General features: G+C 39.7%; 1 protein-coding gene across 6 annotated transcripts in view; it reads right to left on the bottom strand.

The window, feature by feature from the left end:
* LOC106093497 (tyramine/octopamine receptor) overlaps positions 1–23767 on the bottom strand; it is a 559402-nt gene that overhangs the window by 86893 nt on the left and 448742 nt on the right. For 3 of the 6 annotated variants that reach the window (XM_059360301.1, XM_059360304.1, XM_059360302.1), the window contains one exon: positions 13130–13199. The exons of the other annotated variants lie outside the window; for them this stretch is intronic. The gene's annotated coding sequence lies outside the window, so the exon portion shown is untranslated. The remainder of the gene's footprint in view (positions 1–13129; positions 13200–23767) is intronic. 6 annotated transcript variants of the gene reach the window in all.

The raw sequence follows: 23767 nt of genomic DNA, 5'->3' as shown, positions 1-23767 counted from the left end.
TTTAGATCGGTTTATTTTTAGATACAGCTACTAAAAAGACCAATATTTTGCTATACACAATTGAACAATGACTTGTACTTATTAGTATTTTATCCAAATCGGAACATATTTCGATATAGCTGCTATGGGGTATAAGGTATGCATTTTTCACCGGATTTTGAGGAAAGGTGGTTTACATATATACCCGAGGTGGTGAGTATCCAAAGTTCGGCCCGGCCGAACTAAACGCTTTACTTGTTCGAGGTTACTTTCAGTTTTTAGAGCGCACAACAAGCCGATTACTGGCTTAGGTGAATGTCCATAGTGGCATGGGCAGATTAATATCTGCACCCTTTTTCAACCTAACCTAACCTTACCTAGTATGTGTGGATTTTGTAATCTATAGACTTAAGATAAAGGAAAACGATAAAAACTACTTTGAGAAACAAAGGAATAGAAAAAACAGACTCGTTGACGACCCACGTAAACAAAAAAAAAACCATGATTTGCGGATCTGAACCTGTATTGTCCGCACTCTTTACAGAGAAGGTGCAGTATACATCCTGTCGGATGTATTAGAGAAGTACAAGGCAATTATAACCGCCTTACAGGAAGTGCGATGGAGTGGGAATGGCGTCACTACAACACCAAACGGTGACGAACTCTACTATAGCTGCAATGACACAAGGCATGAATTTGGCTGTGGGTTTGTGGGTAGTCGGAACTGAAACACCTTGTCTCCAGCTTTACTCCGGTGATTCTTCAACATCAGCCGCGGCAAAAAACATGGTTGTTAGTAGCACCAGATTTCAACATAAAAATATTCACAAAGCAAAATGGCTATCACCCGATCAAAACATGAGGAACCAAATTGATCACGTTGTGATAGATGCCAGGCATTCATCTAGCGTGTTAGATGTACGATCAATCCGTGGAGCGAATATAGATTCAGATCATTACCATGTTGCAGCAAAGGCTCGCACACGTTTGAACATGGCAAAGAAACTACGATCTGAAAATGCACGGAAAATTGGACATTGAAAAGCTGCAATCAACAGATGCCAGCGGCATACTCCACTCGACTGACCCAACTGCTTGAAGAAAGCATTCCGTGTTCCGATGATATAATGGTGCAGTGGCAAACTATTGCCCACTCCATGGAAAATGCCGCGAAATCCGGAAGCCTGGGTACTGGAAGCCTCCTCCAAGAAACCCATGGTACGGCCAAGAGTGTCGAGATGCTACTGAAGCCAATTATGCGGCATATAGAGCAACCCTGCAATCAGTAGCAACGCGCCAGATGACGGAAAGGTATCGGGAGAAAAGGAGAGAGGAGAAACGTCTATTCTGCAGAAAAAAAGAGGAAATGGATAGACCTGAGTGCGAGCGAATTGAGATGTACAGAAGTCAGAATGAAGTCCGGAAATTCTGCTAAAGAATTGAACATCAACCCGATGGCTTTGGTGCAGGCACATCCTTCTGCAGAGACAAAGAAGGAAATCTGGTAACTGACACAGATAACATGCTGAGGATATGGAAAGAACATTTTACCCAACTGCTAGTGTCGGACGTTGGCTGCGAAGAGGATACCGCAGAAGCAATCAATGATGATGGTATAGAATGTTTACCTCCTAGTCAGAATGAGGTCCAGGTAGCAGTGACCCGATTAAAGAACAATAAGTCAGCAGGAGCCGGCGGGTTACCCGCTGAACTATTTAAGACCGGAGGCGACACGCTGATAAGGCGTATGCATCAGCTTATCTGCGCAATCTGGCTCGATGGACGCATACCAGATGATTGGAACCTCAGCATACTATGTCCCGTACACAAGAAAGGAGACAAGACGGAATGTGCCAACTACAGAGGAATAAGTCTCCTCCCCATCGCATGCAAGATACTCTCGATCGTTCTGTGTGAAAGATTAAAACCTAAAGTCAATGAAATAATTGGGCCCTATCAATGCGGCTTTAGACCTGATAAATCCACCCTGAACCAGATATTCACACTACGCCAAATCCTGGAAAGGACCCGACAAGGACAAGTCAACACCTACAATTTCTTTGTCTGACTCTGTCTGAGTTTGGTATCCCTGCAAAATTAGTAAGACTCTGCAGGATGACACTTGCTGATACGCGTTCCTCAGTAAGAATAGGAAAGAATCCCTCGGAACCATTTAATACCAAACGTGGTTTTAGGAAAGGAGACCGCCTATCGTGTGATCTCTTTAATATCTTCCTGGAGAAGATTATACGAGATGCAGATGTAAATAAATATGACACACTAATCACAAGAGAACACATGCTACTCGCCTATGCCGACAACATCGACATAATAGGTCGGCCACCGGAAGTAGTAACTGCTGCCTTTGAAAGAATCGAAAGAGAGTCATTCAAAATGGGTCTGGGGGTAAATGGAGATAAGACGAAATGGATTGTTTCCAAAAAGCCTTGTACAACCGAGCAGATAAAGAAAATGGAGAAAATTGTGAACCCCAACTTTGGGATAGCCAGCAACTTTATCTATTTACCTTTGCACCGCCGTAACCGAAACGAATGACACCAGTTTAGAGATAAAGCGAAGAATAATACTGGCAAACAGATGCTACTTTGGACTAAGTAAGCAGTTTAGAAACAAGGCCACCTGTCGACAGACGAAGTTTACACTATACAAGACACTGATACTACCCGTGCTGATAAGGCAGTGCTTGGAGTATTTGAGAGAAAGATTCTTCGTAAAATATATGGACCAGTTTGCGTTAATGGAGAATATAGGCGACGTATGAACCACGAGCTGTATGATGACGATAGCACAGTTGCACTCATCAAAATACAACGGCTGCGTTGGCTAGGTCATGTTGTCAGAATGGATGAAGAAGCTCCAGCAAAGAAGTCTTTTGAAGGCAAACACGGTGCTACACGCAAAGTGGGAAGACCAAAATGCCGATGAAAAGATCTAGTTGTGGGAGACACCTCGAGACTTGGTGTCAGAGATTCTAGAATTAGTGCACGAGATTAAGGCGCTTGGAACGCTATTCTATGTTCGGCTAGTGAAACAAATGTTCTGTCATAGTCAATTAAAGTAAGGTAAAGTAAAGTAGACTTGAGTATATATGTAAACCACCTTTCGTCAAAATCCGGTGCAAAATGCATACCTTATGCCCCAGAGCAGCTATATCAATATATGTTCCGATTTGGACCAAATACTAAAAAGTAAAAGTCATTGTTCAATTGTATATATTAACATATTGGTCTTTTAGTAGTTATATCTAAAAATAAACCGATCTGAACTATATACGACAGGGATATCGAAAAGCATAAGATAAGTCTGTCTGTCAAATTTCAATGAAATCGTATTAAAAATGCGCCTTTTATGGGGCCAAGTCTTTAAATCGAGAGATCGGTCTATATGGCAGCTATATGCAAATTTTGATCGATCTGACTGCACAAATATGATCGACCAAATTGCACAAATTTGTGGAGGGGCTTAACTTAACTCTTTGTCCCGAATTTCGGTAACATCGGACAATAAATGTGCCTTTTTGCGCCCCAAACATTAAATCGAGAGATCGGTCAATATGGCAGCTATATCCAAGTCTGGACCGATCTGAGTGAAATTGAAGGATGTCGAAGGGCCTAACACAACTTACTGTCCCATATTGCGGCGAAATCGAACAATAAATGCGCCTTTTATGGCCTCAAAACCTAAAACCGAGAAATCGGTCTATATGATAGCTATATCCAAATCTGGACCACTCTATACGATAATTCAGAAGTATGTCAATGGGCTTAACTTAACTTACTGTCCCATATTGCGGCGAAATCGAACAATAAATGCGCCATTAATGGGCCTAAGACCCTAAATCGGAGGATCGGTCTATACCACAGCTATATGCAAATCTGGACCGATCTGGGCCAAATTGACGAAGGATGTTGAGGGGCCTAACAAAACTCACTGTCCCAAGTTTCAGCAAAATCGGATAATAAATATGGCAGCTATATCCAATTCTGGACCTGTATGAGCCAAATTGACGAAGGATGTCGAAGGGCCTAACACAACTCACTGTCCCAAATTTCAGCAAAATTGGATAATAAATGTGGCTTTTATGGGCCTAAGACCCTAAATCGGTCGATCGGTCTATATGGCAGCTATATCAAGATATAGTCCGATATAGTCCATCATCGAACTTAACCTGCTTATGGACAAAAAAAGAATCTGTGCAAAATTTCAGCTCAATATCTCTATTTTTGAAGACTGTAGCGTGATTTCAACAGACAGACGGACAGACGGGTCGGAAATGGATATTTCGATGTGTTGCAAACGGAATGACAAAATGAATATACCCCTATCCTTCGGCGATGGGTATAAAAAGAACCGTGATGAAACGGATGGTCATGTCCATTAGAAAATAGAAACTTAAATTTAAAGATAGCATCTTTATTTTAAAGTTTTAGTTCTTAGGCTCGTTTTCATTGCTAAAATCCTACGAACAAGGAAAATTTTTAAATTTTGGCCCATCGCATGCTAGATACTATCGAGATTAAAGTCTAAGTCAACGAAATAGTTGGACCCTATCAGTGTGGCTTTAGGCATGGTAAATCCACGATAGACCAGTGTCGAAACCAGAGAAGGACAAATCAACAAAAGCCGTCTTCGACAGCCTTATACGTTCAAAGGTATTTCATGCCATGTCTGAGTTTGTTATTCTTGCAAAACTGATGCGACTGTGCTGTATGATGCTTGCTGATACACGCTCGCAGTTGAAATAGGAAAGAACCTCTCCACACCCTTCAATACCAAACAAGGATTCATATTCACAAGTGAACAAATGTCGACGACATCGATTTTATGAGTCTGTCACCGGAAGAAGCAATTGCAACCTTTGAAAGTCAAAGTAGATGATATCAACTCCCACAAAGTCAGTGGAGAAAATTGGGAACTACAACTTTGAGATAGTCAGCAACTTTAGCTACCTCGGCATGGCGAATGACACCAGTTTTTTAGGAACCAAGCCACCTCTCGACAGATGTTACACTGTACAAGACACTGGTAGTACCCGTCCTGTTGTATGTTGTTGTATATTGTATGGTATTTACGAAAGCAGATGAGGCACTAGTAGTAGTAGTAGTAGTGTAATCTTTATTGTTAATTTCTTTCGTTTTCAATTTACATATTACATTATTCGGGTTATTAAATTCTCGAAAAAAAAACAATCAAAGATTTTACGACTATGACAAAATGTCGTCAGTCGGGAGTTCAAAATTAATAAGTTAATTATTATTATTATTATTATAATTTTACTTAAGCAAATTCAGATAATATTAATTTTCTATAGTTTAGTGCTGAGATCAAGAAGCGTGCCAAGTTCTTCCAATCTGTTTCCTGTCTTCCATCCAAGATGTTGATAACTTCGTTGTCAGCTAGCAATGGTTTATTGAAGAAACATACCCTGTATGCTCTGAGAATTGGGCATTTGCCTAGGAAATGTTGTAGTGTTTCTTTATCTTGTAAATTACATAACGTACAAGTTTCCCCTCTTGAACGATCAAAACTGTTGCCATTTAGCACTATTAAATCAGAACGAGCTTTAAAAATCCATGTTATCTCGTTTTGAGTATATGCATCCTTCACATAGAGTTGCCCTCTAGTATGGTCTAGGAATCTGTATATTCGCGATTGACTCTCCAGCGCTTTTCGAAACCGTTCATTAGCGTAAGTTGCTTCAACATGTTTTAGCAATATCTCGTTATACTCTATCCATTCATGTTCTCTTGCATCAGGATTATGTGTTACTATGCTTAGACTATCTGCCAAATCTTTTAAACCTTTGGCCCAGAATATATTTCTAGATAAAATAATTTTTGACAAAACGTGCGGTAAGCGGTTTGTTCCATATTTAAACAAGGTTTTCGTTACATAATTTAAATGCATTTCAAGCGTGTATAGGTGGCCATTTTTAATTCCAAATTCAATTTCTAAGGCATAGTTTGGTGTTGAATCCGGCAGATTCATTATTTTCTTAAGGAAATGTCGCTGAAGCATATCTACTTGATCAAAATATGTGTAACCCCAGATTTGAGATGCATATGCTTGTATTGATCTGCAGACCGCCAAAAACAGCTTCCATTTGCTTTTCAGAGTCACATTTTTTGAGCTAAGAAAATTTTGCCATGTCATATTTATGGCGCATTTTGCTTCATTATTTCTTTTTTGGATGTGCCTTGTAAAGGTCATTCGAGGAGTTAATATTACCCCTAGGTAATTATATTCGGGAACTATTTCAATGTCGTACCCTCTGAACTTCCAGTTTTCGTGCCGTCCAAGCCGGCCCCCATTTCTAAACACCATCATTTTGGATTTACTTAGATTAATATGCATATTCCACAATTGACAGTAGCTATCTAACTTTTCAATCATACTGCTCATTACTTCCGGTTCTTCCGCCAATAGCACAATGTCGTCTGCATATAACAGAACCCTGATATTGTGCCCATCAATGTTTATGCCACCCTCTATGACATCATGCAGATCATTTACATAAAGTGAAAACAAAAGAGGTGAGAGGAGACATCCCTGCTTCACTCCAGATTTTGTGTCAAAATATTCTGACAATTCTTCACCAGTACATACTGCTGCTTTCGTGTTTTTGTATATTTCCGATATCATTTTAATAAATTTGTATGAGAGGCCAATAGTATGCAGTTTATATAATAGTGACTTTCTTGGGATCGTATCAAAAGCTGCTTTAAAGTCAACGAAGAAAGCGTACACTTTTCTTCGCTCAGCTAATTTAATGTTGACTATGGCTGACAAATTATAAATGTTGTCTGCAGTGGAGTACCTCCTTCTGAATCCAGCCTGATACTCGACAATTATTTCCTTAGCTTCAACCCACGCCTGTAACCTATCATTCAGGACTCCCATAAAAATCTTAGCCGATGAGTTCATAAATGATATTACACGGTAGTTATTCACTTCATTTACTGGCCCCTTTTTGTAAATAAGAAAAATTATAGTTTTTTCCAGAAACTCTTCCACCTTAGCTTCAGAAAACATCTTATTGTATAAACTTGCTAGCGCTATAAAAAGTTCCTCTGTGCCATTTATGAAGAATTCATACGATATTCTGTCTTCTCCTGGTGCTTTATTCGGTTTGACTGCTCGAAGTACTTTTTTGATTTCTTCCACAGTTATATCTGCGTCCAGAAACTGATCTTGAGTCAAAAAAGGTGCGTATAATATTTCTGAACATGTTTGAGCCGGATTAAGTAATGATATAAAATAATCTTTAAATATGTTTGCCGAGATATTTGCACCTATACGAAGATCTTCGCCCCTTATTTCCTTCACTAAGCTCCACCATTCCTTGCCGTTATTAATGGTGTTTATTTTAAAGAGTAAATCGTTATTATAAAGGGTGATTTTTTTGAGGTTAGGATTTTCATGCATTAGTATTTGACAGATCACGTGGGATTTCAGACATGGTGTCAAAGAGAAAGATGCTCAGTATGCTTTGACATTTCATCATGAATAGACTTACTAACGAGCAACGCTTGCAAATTATTGAATTTTATTACCAAAATCAGTGTTCGGTTCGAAATGTGTTCATTCACCGTAACGTTGCGTCCAACAGCATCTTTGAAAAAATACGGTCCAATGATTCCACCAGCGTACAAACCACACCACACAGTGCATTTTTGGGATGCATGGGCAGTTCTTGAACGGCTTCTGGTTGCTCTTCACTCCAAATGCGGCAATTTTGCTTATTTACGTAGCCATTCAACCAGAAATGAGCCTCATCGCTGAACAAAATTTGTCAAAATTTGAACACATTTCGAACCGAACACTGATTTTGGTAATAAAATTCAATGATTTGCAAGTGTTGCTCGTTAGTAAGTCTATTCATGATGACATGTCAAAGCATACTGAGCATCTTTCTCTTTGACACCATGTCTGAAATCCCACGTGATCTGTCAAATACTAATGCATGAAAATCCTAACCTCAAAAAAATCACCCTTTAGTTGGTTTTGCAAATTTGACATACTTCTTTATATTTTGCTTGGGCTTTTAAATATTTGGACTTATCGGAATGTAATTGTGATTTCCGAAAGTTATTTAGAAGATCAAAAGCCTTTTTCCTAGCCCAATGGCATCGTTCATTGTACCACTTATTTTTTTGGAGAAAGGCACGAGTAGAGACAGACGAAGGTGCTGACCGTTCAATTATCTTCGTTAATTCAGTAATATTTGGGACATTTTCAGAATTTGCTTGTAGATTAATGTTTAGGCTTCTTTGGTATTGTTGCTTTTGAGAATCCTTCCATTTTAACTTCGGCAGTAAAGCTAGTTTTTTAGTAGACATTGCTTCGGTGTTGAAACCCATTTCAAGTACAATAGGGAGATGATCCGACCATATTTTTTCTTCTATAGAGAATTTATTTACATACCACAACAAGTTTGCGGATACTGCACATATATCGTTAACCGATTGCCCAAGATTGCTGATATAGGTAAATTCGCCTTCTTCATCGCCGAGAGTTTGACCATTAAGTAAAATCAAATTGTAGTCATCGCAAAATTCTAACAATTTACGCCCTTTCGAATTAACTTCTTTATCCCGCGACTTACGCCTAATTAAGCCTGATATAAAATTGGATCTGTTTATTGCCGTAATATCTTGCTGATTTTCTCCGATTCTTACATTCATGTCCCCGATAAACACAGGGTTATTTATTTCATTATCAGCTACAAACGATTTCAACCGTCGGAACTCAGAAAAATGTTGGAAATAATAATTTATTCTGCAATCCGTTGATGTTGTAAGCTGCTATTAGTAGTTTCTGTTTTTCCAATCTAGCACCGACTTCATGTTTGTTTGCAGCAGAAAGGGGTTTTATTAGTTTTTTGAATTAGTAGTTAATATTTCATACATATCGTTAAAACTAGCCTTCTTCAAGTCTGGGCCGTATAGCATTTTAAATATTTCCTCCGCAGGCTGGTTTCCACACATCAACTCGTTCTTACTATTCCATTGGAATCTTTTGTTGGATATAAGCATTTTGTCGTCCCGAACAGTGATTTTGTGCTTATTACTGTCTGCCAATATTAGTCTTCTTAAAGCTAGCATGGCTTTCTTATTTTTTTGTCTTCTGGGATTTAAATCTCTGTCTATAGATATAGATGTTCCGGCTAAGTTTTTTGTAGTATGTAATACTTGGTTTACGACCGTTTCATTTTCAAATTCCGCTATAATTGTGTACGTGTTATTTCTAACCGCAACAATCTGTGCTGAAGATATTTTAGCTTTTATATTAAGGTTTTCTTCACACACTTTCAAAACAGAGTCCACTGGTGTCTTCTCAAAAACCAGGCCTTTAAATACCAATTTCGTATTTTTAATCTGATGCTCTAGCCATCGTATATTGTTTTCATCTTCCTCTATTTTGTGTTTTAAACATCCTATTTCCTCTTTTAATTTTATGTTTTCGGATTTTAGTGTCCTGATTTCCTCGCATACATTATTTATGTCTGATTTGATGGATTCCAAATCCTTCTTAGTTGGAAGATTTTCAAGCTTTTCCTCCAACAAGGAGTTCATGGTAAGCTTCATCATTTCCATTAATTCACCAACTTCCATATTTCCAACTGGTTTTTTAGACATGTTCCTGTCCTCCGGCGAAGTCTCATTCAGCCTTCTTTTTGTTTGCTGGGAGATGTTTTCTTTACACGGTGTTCGTTGCATAGTAAGTTAGTATTAGTTTAACGGATTTCTTATAGTTGGGACACAAACCAAATTAAGAAATGCAGCCCTTCTTAACTGAGCTTATGATTAGTCCAACTAAGTGGCAACTTTATATATTTGTCAATTCGAACAGCTGATATATTTGTTTACAGTCTGCTGAATTCTCTCCGTGCCAAATATTATTATATTTTGTAATTTCGACCAGTTTTTCTTTGTGAAACTTAAAATTTTTAAATCCGTAAATTCGCCTGTTGCACACAAAAATCAGCCCTCTCCACAACGTCCACTATCCCACTTCCGACGAACAACAGAATGATTCAAAAAGGCCCAAGGAATACGTCTCAGAAACCACGAAAAAAAATCACCAAAACACTGGAGCAACCAACAAACGCTTCGTTCTTGTAAGAGGTTAACAGAGTAAGAGGAGGCACTACTTGAAGTGTTTGAGAGAAAAATTCTTCATAAAATGTATGGACCAGTCTTGTTTAATTGAAAGCGTCGTATGAACCACGTCGGTAGCATGTTCGGCTATGATGCCGAAAGCCTGGGTTCAAATCCCGACGTGAACATCAGAAAAAAAATTAGCCTGTGGTTTTCCCCCTACTAATGCTGGCTACATATGTGGGGTATTTTGCCATTTTAAACTTCTGTACCAAGTGAAGTCGCTAAGTGGCACAACTTTCGGACTCAGCATTGAAAATGGGGCCCCGTATCATTTAACTTAAAATTTAATCTGATTACACTTATTGATATGAGAGAAATATCTCCTGTTCCTTAATGGAATGTTCATAGGAAACTTTACGAAGGGGGATGGACTCTCCCCCTTACCTCAAACACCACCCAAAATCAAAAGTAGACCGATCGGGACAATGTGGATATCAAATGTCAAATGGAAAGTAGAAAATATGGCTTTAAAAATTTGGTCCAATACCCGGTCTCCTGGCCGCCCCCAACCCCAAAACTCCTTCAAACAGGACGTTCGTGCCAATGTGGTATTCAAATCTCTTCGGGGGTAAATTACGAATCTTATATTTATATAAAAATTAATTTGTGTTTTTTTGTAGGTTTGTTTGTTTTTTTTTTGAATGTTTGTGTGTTCCTTATAGACTCAGAAACGGTTGAACCGATTTTCTTCAAATTTTCACTGATGCATAACGATCCCGTGGTGAAAATAGGGTAATAAAATTTTTTGATATTTGAAGGGGAGCAGACCCTCCCCCTTACACTAATTTTCAGAAACGCCAGATCTCGGAGATGGGTGGTGCGATTTAAGCGAAATTTTGTGTGCTCTCTTATAGTAACCTACAAACAAAAATTTGTTATTAAAATTTCGAATTGGGAACCTAGGGAGGGCGCCCCACCACAAAACCTACCAAATATATGTAAACACCAATCACGACCATATGGGACTCAAATGAAAGGTATTTAGGATAATAAAACGTATCTGATATTGAATTGTCGGACCAAGTGTTTGGGGGACTAACCCAACCCCCAAAACACCCCTAAATCGGACATATTTACCGACCATGGCAATATGGGACTTAAATGAAAGGTATTTGCGAGTAAAATACGAATCTGATATCCAAATTTGGGTCAGAGTTTCTAGGGGTCCACCGCTTCCCCAAAACACCCCCCAAACCGGACTTATTTACTGCCCATGGCAATATGAGGCTTAAATAAAAGGAACCTGACTGTAGAATAAGAATCTGATATCCAGATGTTGGACCAAGTGTTTGGGGCCGCCCAACCTTAAGAACATACCCCAATCAAGACAAATTTACGACCATAACAATATGGGACTCAAATGAAAGGTCTTTGAAAAAAAAACACGAATCTGATAACAATGTTCGGAATAAGTGTCTATGGGGCGCCCCACCCCCATTAACACCACCCAAATAGGAAGAATTTGCTGGCTATTGAAATATGAGACTCAAATAAGAGGTATGTTGAGAAGAACACGAATCTGATATATATTTTTAAAGATTAGTCACTGAGAAGCCGCCCCATCCCCCAACCCGGTCATGTTTGCCGACTATGGAAAAATGGAGCTCAAATGAAAGGTGTTTGGGAGTAGACCATGAATCTGACATCAACATTCGGAAATACATGTCCAGGGTACGTCCCAACACCAAGTAGGACGTATTTGCTCGATATTCATAGTTTTTAGGTCCCATACCCCAAACCGTACTGGAAACCGAACTGGCTTTTTCAATAAGGGGTTTAAGTGCATGGTATTTGAGAATAGAGCACAAAGAACAATTTTTTACTGACCATCGCAATATGGGGCTCGAATAAAGGTATTTGGGAGTAGAATACGAATTTGATATACAAATGTAGGACCATGTAGTTTAGGTATCACCCATTCCCCAAAACACTTCCCAGAGGGTACAAATTTTTCGACCATGCCAATATATGGCTCAAATGAAAGGTATTTGAGATTAGAAGACGAAATTGATAACCAATCTTGGGGCCATGGACGGTATTTGAGAGAAGAGCACGATGCTGATATTTTTTCAGGACCACCTCACCCCCGAAAACACCCCTAAATCAGACATAATGAGAATATCGGTCTGAAATATAGCATTTTAAGAATGGAATACACCTTACATCCAAACATAAATTCGTAGACCAGTAAAGTTCATATGGGATTCAGATAAAGGCACTTATATTGTTATACTGTTTATCAAGCGATATACTATTTTCGTAGCATGGCATTTCACTAAAAGCTCTTTAATTGTCGAAAATAAATATTCCAAGGAAATTTTAGTTCCATATAAAGTAAAAGAAGGCGCGGCGGAGCGGATCCGGTCCAGCTAGTATGACATAAAAATTAGGTCCAAGTAATGGGGGAATGCCCCACAGCGAAAAACAACCCCTAACCGGGACTATTTACTTACCATGGCAATATGGGGTTCAAATGAAGGGTATTATTTAGGTAGTAGATCACGAATTTGATATCCACATTCGGGAAAATTTCTGAGGGCCCGTTTCACCCTCAAAACAGAACTTATTTAGAGACCGAGTGTGTAAGCCAATCTACCGGTTTCACTTCATGAACCTCTAGAGGGTGCAATTCTTATCCAATTTGTCTGAAGTTTGGCCCGATGATTTCTGTTATGACCGCCAGGATCACCTCAAATCGGCCCGTAACCTGATATAATACCAAATTAATCCCTATCTCAATTTGACTTTTTGAGCACATACTGGAAGCAATTACAATCCATTTAATGCTGGGCCTCCCATTTTAATCTGCTAGTCTCTGCCTATAAAGAGAAACCAAAATTCACAAAAGCTTTTCATTGGAAGGGTTTATAAAGGCGACCTTGGCATGTTTTATCTACATAAAATTGCCCAACCAAAAGTACATGGTTTAATGAAACGTGAAGTCGATTAAATTATGTCATACTTACCCAGTTTTTTGCTGATTTAAACTAGTTTTTGAGCTCATTCTAGTTTTTTTTTCTTGCAGTCCGTATGAGTCTAAGGATCAAAAGAAAGAATGATTGTATTGTTATTAATTGGTGTATGTAAAAACAATACAGGATATTGTTTATAAACAAGGAATTAAAATAACTCATATGTTTTAATTATGGCTCTGGCATGAGCATGCTAACTCTCGAACGAACTTATTCACGTGTTTGTATATAACACCCATATGAACCGATTTGGCCTTAGAGGGTGAAATTTTAGTGAGATTAGGCTAAAATGTTGCACATTGCCGTCTTTATGATTCTTATCATATAAAATAAATTTGGTTTAAACCAGACTACAATTTGTTATAGCTCATCATAAGTCGATCTCTGAATTTGGTTCCTTGAGTCCCAAGAGAGCGCAATTCTCAACTGGCTGAAATTTTGTACCAGGCTTTCTACTATGATTACTCTCCGCGTCTATGGACATGACTAACACCAAAAAATTAAAAACTAGGTTCAATTAAAAAAATTTTATATTCAATTCAAAAATTTGCTTAAATCGTCCTATAAAGGAATTTGTATTATTGATTAACAATATTGCAATTTGGATTTATGATAAACTTCAAAATATAAATAAAGTGGTTATGGAGTTAAGCCCGTTTTTTGAATGTTGCTCTTTCTTTAAGGAACCTTTTATTTTACCGTTTTAATTGACGCACCCCATTTCCTATATATAAAAATAAACCGATCTGAACCATATACGACAAGGATGTCGAAAAACCTAACATGAGTCATTGAGGCAAATTTCAGTGAAATCGGATTATATATACGGCTTTTATGGGGCCAAGACTTTGAATCGAGATATCGGTCTACATGGCAGCTATATCCAAATCTGGACCGATTTGGGCCAAGGTGCAGAAAAATGTCGATGAGCCAACACAAAGCACTGTCACAAATTCCGGCGATATCGGACAATAAATGCGTTTTATTGGCCCAAAACCTTAAATCAAGAGATCGGTCTATATAGCAGCTATATTCAAATCTGGGCCGATCTGGGACAAATTGAAGAAGGACTTCGAAGAGCCTTACTAAAATCACTGTCTCAAATTTCAGCGACATCGGACAATAAATGCGTCTTTTATGGCCCCAAACCTAAAACCAAGATATCGGTCTATATGGCAGCTATATCCAAATCTAGGCCGATCTGTGCGATATTGCAGAAGTATGTCAAGGGGCTTAACCTAACTCACTGTCCCAAATTTCGGCGATATCGGACAATAAATGCGCCTTTTATGGGCCCAAAACCTTAAATCGAGAGATCGGTCTATATGACAGCTATATCCAAATCTGAACCGATCTGGGCCAAGTTGAAGAAGGATGTCGAAGGGCCTAACACAATTCACTGTCCCAAATTTCAGCAAACCGATCTGGGCCAAATTGACAAAGGATAACGAAGGGCCTAAACAAGTCACTGTCCCAAACTTCAGCAAAATCAGATAATAAATGTGGCTTTTATGGGCCTAATACCCTAAATCGGAGGACCGGTCTATATGGTAGCTATATAAAAATCTGGACCGATCTGAGCCAAATTGACGAAGGATGTCGAAGGGCCTAACACAACTCACTGTTCCAAATTTCAGTAAAATCGGATAATAAATTTGGCTTTTATGGACCTAAGACCCTAAATCGGCGGATCGGTCTATATGGGGCTATATCAAGATATAGTCCGATATAGCTCATCTTCGAACTTAACCTGCTTACGGACAAAAAAAGAATCTGTGCAAAGTTTCAGCTCAATATCTCTTTTTTTAAAGACTGTAGCGTGATTTCTACTCCCCAATACCATTTATTTCAGCTCCATATTTCCATAGTCGGCAAACATGACTGGGGGGTGTTTTGGGGGATTGGCGGCTACTCAGTAAGTTAGCCTTTAAAATATATATCGGATTCGTGTTATACTTAAAAACCCTCTTATTTGAGCCTCATATTGCAATAGTCAGCAAGAACAATGGTGTTGTGGGGGTGGGGTGGCCCCATGGACACTTTTCCCGAATATGGATATCAGATTCGTGCTTTACTCCCAAAGACCTATCATTTAAGCCCCGTATTATTATGGTCGTAAATTTGTCCCCTTTGGGGGATGTTTTTGTGGAGAGGCGGCCCCCCAAAACACTTGGTCACATATTTGGATATCAGATTCGATTTCTACACTCAAATACCTATTATTTAAGCCCCATATTCCCATGGTCAGTAAATAAGTCCTGTTTGGGGGGTGTTTTGGGGAAGGGGTGGACCCCCAGAAACGTGGTCCCACATTTAGATATTAGATTCGTATTCTACTTGCAAATACCTTTCATTTGAGTCACATATTGCCATGGTCGGTAAATATGTCTGATTTAGGGGTGTTTTGGGGCTTGGGGTGGTCCCCCTAGCACGTTGTCCGACAATTGGATATCAGATACGTTTTCTTATCCTAAATACCTTTCATTTGAGTCCCATATTGTTGTGATTGGTCTAAATATATGTTTGGTAGGTTTTAGGGTGGGTACCCCATCCGAAATTTGGATACTAAATTTTTATTTTTAGGGTACTATATGAGAGCTCACAAAATTTCGCTTAAATCGCACCACATACCACCGAGATCTAGCGTTTTTGAAAATTAGGGTAAGGGGGAGTGTCCGCCCCTCCTCCATATATCAAAAAATGTAGTACCCAATTTTCCCCACGGAATCATTATGTACCATCTGTGAAAATTTCAAGAAAATCGGTTCAGCCGTTTCTGAGTCTATAAGGAACACACAAACAAACAAACAAAAACAAATAGATTTTTATATATAAGATTAAGTCATATATCTATTATACATCGCTTATTTAGAATACATATATCAATTCATCTCATTAGTATACATCACTTTATGAACATATGTAAAGTATAAGTCTTACAATAAAATGTGTAAAATAGTTCTTAAAATATAAGCAATTTGGATGTTCAAATAGTCCCCGTATACAAATATTTAAAAATATGTAATTGTTGAAGTAATATAAATTAATACAAAAGACTTGTTATTCAATATTTTTGCTTAGCACTATCATCGAATTTCTTCAAATTTTAAAAAATGTTGTAGAAATAAATTTTTTTGGAATTTCTATACTCATACCATTTATTAATATACTTACAGCCATTTTTATACCCTCCACCATAAGATGGGGGGTATACTAATTTCGTCATTCCGTTTGTAACACCCATAAAGTATATATAATCTTGATCGTCATGACATTTTAAGTCGACCTAGCCATATCCGTCTGTCCATCCGTCTGTCGAAAGCACGCTAACTTTCGATGGAGTAAACCTAGCCGCTTGGAACTTGCACAAATACTTCTGACACTTGGACTTGTAAATGGGCCAAATCGGTCCATGTTTTGATATAGCTGCCATAAAAACGGATCTTGGATCTTGACTTCTTGAACCACTAGATTTTCGCAATTCTTATCCGATTTGGCTGAGATTTCGCACGAGGTGTTTGGTATTATTTTCAACATCTGCGCTAGGTCTTTATCGATCTATAGCCTGATATAGCATAGCAGGAAAAATTTAACGATTGGGAAAATAGATGGTGCATAATGACCCCGTGGTGAAAATAGGGTACTACATTTTTTGATATCTGAAGGGGGGGCGGACCCACCCCTTACCCTAATTTTCAGAAACGCCAGATCTCGGAGATAGGTGGTGCGATTTAAGCGAAATGTTGTGTGCTCTCATATAGTACCCTAAAAATAAAAATTTAGTATCCAAATTTCGGATGGGGTACCCACCCTAAAACCTACCAAACATATATTTAGACCAATCACAACAATATGGGACTCAAATGAAAGGTATTTAGGATAAGAAAACGTATCTGATATCCAATTGTCGGACAACGTGCTAGGGGGACCACCCCAAGCCCCAAAACACCCCTAAATCAGACATATTTACCGACCATGGCAATATGTGACTCAAATGAAAGGTATTTGCGAGTAGAATACGAACCTGATATCCAAATGTGGGACCACGTTTCTGGGGGTCCACCCCTTCCCCAAAACAACGCCAAAACAGGACTTATTTACTGACCATGAGAATATGGGGCTTAAATAAAAGGTATTTGAATGTAGAATACGAATCTGATATCCAAATATGGGACTAAGTGTTTGGGGGCCGCCTCTCACCAAAAAAATTCCCCCAAGGGGACAAATTTACGACCATGGGCTCAAATGAAAAGTCTTTGGGAGTAAAGCACGAATTTGATATCAATATTCGGGAAAAGTGTCTATGGGGCCACCTCACCCCCACAACACCACCCAAATAGGAAGTATTGGCTGACTATTGCAATATGAGGCTCAAATAAGAGGGTTTTTAAAGTGGAACACGCCAACTCGCTGAGTGGCCGCCCATCCCCCAAGGCGGTCATGTTTGCTGACTATGGAAATATGGGTCTCAAATTAAAGGTATGTGGGAGTAGACCACGTATCTGATATCAACCTTAAGGGACAACTGTCTAGCGGACGTCCCACCACCATAACAACCCCCAAATAGGACGTATTTGCTCACCTAGAGCAAGAATTGATACCCATTTATATATATTTTCCCCAGAGTTGTTAATGTCGGATGCAACAGTAATGAGACAGGAAGACGGTGGAGCATACCTGGCATCACTTTACACACGGCTCAAGGAATACAATAAGATGATCAGATGGAATATTTCCGGCGTTACTACAGAAAGAGACAGACTATCTGACGCCTTGTCTGGCCAAAATTTTCACTGCGTGCCTAGGACTTGCATTTACTCCGAAAGCCTGGCAGGGGGCAAGGGTGGTGTTTATACCCAAGCCCGCCAAGCAAGTTATGCGACACCAAAGGCCTACAGACCTATAAGCCTTACATTCTTTCTATTCAAACCATGGAACGTATTGTGGACACCATGATAAAAAGTATGACATCCACAGAACTGCTCAAATGCAAACAGCATGCATATGTCAAGGTAAGGTCGGTAGAGACTGCCCTGCACGAGGTTGTCCATAAAATTGAAAAATCCTTCGAAGCCAAAACGTACACACTGGCGGTATGCATTGACATCGAGGGCGCTTTAAACAATCTGCGGACCGACGCATTGGTCCAATCCTTAGACTAGTGCCGAGTGGACCCGGTCCTAAGAGACTGGATAAACGATATGCTAAGGAGCAGGTGGATGAATTGTGTGTCCCATGGGATAAATATACGGGACAAAGTGGCGCAGGGCACGCCGCAGGGGGGCATTTTATCGCCACTCCTATGGGTGACGACCATAAATGAATGAGGATTTGAACCCGTCTGCTACGCAGACGATGTTATAATACTTCTAAGGGGTAAGGATCCGAACCAGCTATGCAGAAGGGCCCAAAGATCTTGCATATGGCATATGACTGGGCTAGACACAGAGGTCTCAATGTTAACCCAGAGAGGACTGAAATATGCCTGTTCACGAGGAAAACGAAGACGATTTCGATATCTGACAAGGTCAAATACTTAGGTGTGATCTTGGACAGGAAACTGAATTGAAAGTGTCACATTCAGGAGCGTACTGAGAAGGCTCACAGATTTTAGGCACTATGTTGAAGGGCCGTAGGCTCGAAATGGGGCCTGAATCCGAGGATAGTCCTCTGGCTCTACAGGAGCGTGATTAGACCAATATTTTCTTACGCTTCAGAAGTTTGGTGGACTGCTATGGAGAAAAAGTGCAGCATAAAGATCATACAACAGGTTCAGAGAACACGTTGTCTTGGCATAGGTGGAGCGACGAGGACCACGCCTACTAGGCACTGGAGACTATTCTAGATATCCGACTCATTGACATACAGATTAAGTGTGAGGCTGCCACTGCGGCTATGAAACTTAAGGCGATGGGAGAATGGATTGGGGATTGGAGCAGCTCATACCATCGCGGAAGGGAAGAGGTTTCCGATCGGATATCTGAGATGATCCTTGAAGTCGAGTGCGAGGCACTGCTGTCATCGGCACAGTCTTGGATTGACGGAACCCTAGCATTGCTATCTGGAAGATCATGTTACACGGATGGAGCAAATCTAGAGGACAGGGCCTGGGGAATACATTGAGAACCCAGGGACTGATTTCTGTTTTAGACTGTCTGACCATAATACGTTCCTGCAGGCGGAGATCTGGGCGATCACGGAATGTGTGAAGTGGTGTGGTGCTAACGGGAGAACGTCTTTACCGACAGTAAAATTGCCATAAGGGCAATAACAACCAGGACGGTAAGGTCACGAACAGTCTTGCAGTGTAAGAAGGAGATTAACTCCTTCTCTGGGGATGGGAAAATCCGCATTGTTTGGGTGCCGGGCCATAACGGAGTAAGGGGAAATGAAAGGGCAGACGATTTAGCGGAGGACTGCCGTCAATAAACTTGTTTAACCCGAAGCCTTTCGGGACGACGCAGTCCGAGTTAAGGGAGTGGGCGACGAATGCACATGCAACATTGTGGAACAGCGAAACGGTCGGTAGGACGGCGAAAATCCTATGGGGGATTCAGATCGTGAGAAGACGGAGCTAGTACTGAAAGGAGCAAGTAGGAGGTCAGTATAGCTATTGATACCATAACGGGACACATAGGACTACGAGATCACTTATGTAAAATCGGTGGGGCGAGTGATACCTGTGCAGGGCATGCGGGGAAGATGATGAGACGTTGGAGCGTTTCCTTTGTCATTGCCCTGCTTTCGCGTCTAACAGATACCGGCACTTAGGTGGGAACACAATATCAGACATGAACCAACTTAGAGGAGTGGCATTGAAAACAATTAAGGATTTTGTAAGTAGCACGGAAATCCTAACTTAAAATTTTCTTTTTAGAGTTTACTTTATAGTTTTTAGAGTGCAAAACAAGCCGATTACTGGCTTAGGTGTATGTCCACAGTGGCATGGGGCGGATTAATATCTGCACCCTCTTTTCAACCTAACCACATGGTTTTCAACATTCTTGTTAAGTATAGTCTGTATTGGCCCATAACCGTATGTAGCTCCCATACTCTTTGAATTCCTAGAGGGATCCAAAATCCTTGCCATGTATGGTCTAAGCCGGTCTATTTCACTTCCCAATCCTTTACAGGGCGCAATTACTACTCGATTTGGCTGAAATATTTCTCCTTATGATTTGACCTATAACCTCCAATATCTATGCCAAGTATGATCTGAATCCGTCTCTATTGCTTCCATATAAATGGATCATACAACGTTACTTCTTAAGCATATATCAGAAGCAATTCCTAACTAAATTTAAAATAAACAACAAGTGAAAACATATGTACCACCATGGATTTATTTATTTGCTTATTTAATTATAAACCTACTATCTTATATATAAAAATCAATTTGTGTTTGTTTGTTTGCTTATTTGTTTGTTTGTTTATTTGTTTGTTTGTGAGTTCCTTATAGACTCAGAAACGGCTGAACCGATTTTCTTGAAATTTTCACAGATGGTGCATAATGATTCCGTGGTGAAAATAGGGTACTACATATTTTGATATCAGAAGGGGGGACGGACCCTCCCCCTTACACTAATTTTCAGAAACGCCAGATCTCGGAAATGGGTGGTACGATTTAAGCGTAATTTAGTGTGCTCTCATATAGTACCCTAAAAATAAAAATTTGGTATCCAAATTTCGGGTGGGGTACCCAGGGGGCCACCCCACCCTAAAACCTACCAAACATATATTTAGACCAATCACGACAACATGGGACTCAAATGAAAGATATTTAGGATAAGAAAACGTATCTGATATCCATTTGTCGGACCAAAAGTTAGGGGGCCACCGCAACCCACAAAACACCCCTAAATCGGACATATTTATCGACCATGGCAATATGGGACTCAAATGAAAGGTGTTTGCGAGTAGAATATGAATCTAATATCTAAATGTGGGGCCACGTTTCTGCGGGTCGACCCCTTTCGCAAAACACCCCCCAAACAGGACTTATTTACTGACCATGGCAATATGGGGCTTAAATAGAAGGTAATTGAGTATAGAATTCGAATCTGATATCTAATTTTGGGACCAAGTGTTTGGGGGGCCGCCTCTCCCTAAAAACATCCCCCAAGGGGACAAATTTACGATCATAGCAATATGGGGCTCAAATGAAAAGCCTTTGGGAGTAAAGCACGAATCCGATACCAAAGCACGAATTTGATACCACAACACCACCCAAATAGTAAGTATTTGCTGACTATTTCAATATGAGCCTCAAATAGGAGGGGTTTTAGAGTAGTACACTAATCCGATATATATTTTAAAGGCCAATTCACTGAGTGGCCGCCCATCCCACAAAACACCCCCGGTCATGTTTGCCGACTATGGAAATATGGGGCTGAAATTAATGGTATTTGGGAGTAGACCACGTATCTGATATCAACATTAGGTGCCAGGGGACGTCCCACCACCATAACAACCCCCCATTGGACATATTTGCTCACCAAGACAAATTTGGTCTTAAAGATAGTGGAACTAAATATTTATAGTGTTTAGGGTCAATACCATAAACCGGACATATTTGCTGACTTTTGCAATAAGGAGTTTAAATGAGAATAGAAAACGTACTTGATAGCCAATTTTGAGGCCAATGGCAATATGGGGTTCAAATAAATGCTATATAGTTATATGAGAATAAAGCATATTTTGCGGGCTTAGTGTTTGGGGGACCACCGCAATCCCCAAAACACCGCTAAATCGGCCATATTTACCTACCATGTCAATGTGGAGCTTAAATGAAAAATATTGGGGGGTAGAGCAAGAATTGCTTCCCACTTTTGGGACCAATTTTCTGGGGTATAACCCATTCCCAAAATACCCCACAAACAGCAATTTTTTACTGACAATCGCAATATGGGGCTCAAGTAGAGGTATTTGGGAGTAGAATACGAATTTGATATCCAAATGTAGGACCATATATTATGGTCATCACCCCTTCCCCAAAACACCCCCCAAAGGGAAAACATTTTTCGACCTTGCGAATATGTGGCTCAAAGGAAAGATATTTGAGATTAGAAAACGAATTTGATAACCTATTTTGGGGTCATGCGTTTGGGGACGCCTCATCCTATAAGCTCCCTCTCAAAACCAATGGCAATATGGGGTTTAAATAAATGGTATTTGAATGAAGAGCACGATGCTGATATTTTTTCAGGGCCAAGTGTCTGGGGCACCACCTCACCACCTCACCCCCGAAAACACCACTAAATCAGACATCAAGAGAATATCGGGCTGAAATGAAGTATTTTAAGAATGGAGTACACTTTACATCCAAACTTAAATTCGTAGACCAATAAAGATCATATGGGTTTTAAGATATAGGCACTTATATTGGTAAACTGTTAGTCAAGCGATATACTATTTTCGTAGCATGGTATTTCGCTAAAAGCTCTTTAATTGTCGAAAATAAATATTCCAAGGAAATTTTTGTTCCATATAAAGTAAAAGAGGGTGCAGCGGAGCGGGCCCTGGTCAGCTAGTAATTATATAAATGTCCATGTATAGGCCGACTTTGATCATATTCCGTTCAGGTGACGAGAAGCCATACACAAGACACAGTTTCAAATTTCAGGAACTTCAGATTACAAATGATGATCGCTGATCGGTCAATTTGGCAGCTATATGCAAATATGGTCTGATATGGAACATACGTGGTTCGGATACCGGATGGCGTAGTGCAAGTCTATATTCCAAATTTATAGCAAAATATGGTCTGATCTGGAACAAATTTGGTTCGGGAAAATGGGAAATTGAGTCCAACTCAATGTTCTAAATTGCAGCAAAATAGGAAAATACGGCTATTTATGAGATTAAGAATCTACATCGGCATATCGGGCTATATGGCAGCTATATGTAAATGCAGTCCGATCTGGACCATGCTTGTTCCGTATGTCGACAGGCCAAATAAAACCCAAAGTTCTAAATTTCAATAAAATCCGTTGGTAAGCGCGTCTGTTATTGGCTTAAGGTCCAAAATCGGTAGCTCGGTCTGCGTGACAGCTATATCTAATTATGGTCCATATTCCGTTCAGTTATCGGAGGCCTAGTGCAACACGTGGTTTAAAATTTCAGCGAAATCAGACATTAAAAGCGACTTTTATGAGCTTAAGACCCTTAACTGGGAAATCGGTCTACATGGCAGCCCGGGACCTCACATTTTTTGAAAATCGAAAATTGCCAACATTTTTCTGTTGCTGTGAAATTGGTAAAGATACCTCAATTTTGTTTGGAAACTATGGTCGCTGGTGGGTGCAGGAACTGACCGATAAAGTCAGAGCTGAATTTTGTACTGATTGCCAACACACTATTTTTAGGCCGGTCCTAAGCTTTCAAAGTGTGGTTGTCTTTGCGAATATATTATTGGGTTGCCCAAAAAGTAATTGCGGATTTTTTAAAAGAAATAAATGCATTTTTAATAAAACTTAGAATGAACTTTAATCAAATATACTTTTTTATACCCTCCACCATAAGATGGGGGGTATACTAATTTCGTCATTCTGATTGTAACTACTCGAAATATTCGTCCGAGACCCCATAAAGTATATATATTCTTGATCGTCGTGAAATTTTATGTCGATCTAG

The sequence above is a fragment of the Stomoxys calcitrans genome, chromosome 1 (genome assembly GCF_963082655.1).
Source record: "Stomoxys calcitrans chromosome 1, idStoCalc2.1, whole genome shotgun sequence".
NCBI lineage: Eukaryota > Metazoa > Arthropoda > Insecta > Diptera > Muscidae > Stomoxys > Stomoxys calcitrans.
Note: the sequence above shows the minus strand (reverse complement) of the source record. Positions and strands in the feature narration are given on the sequence as shown.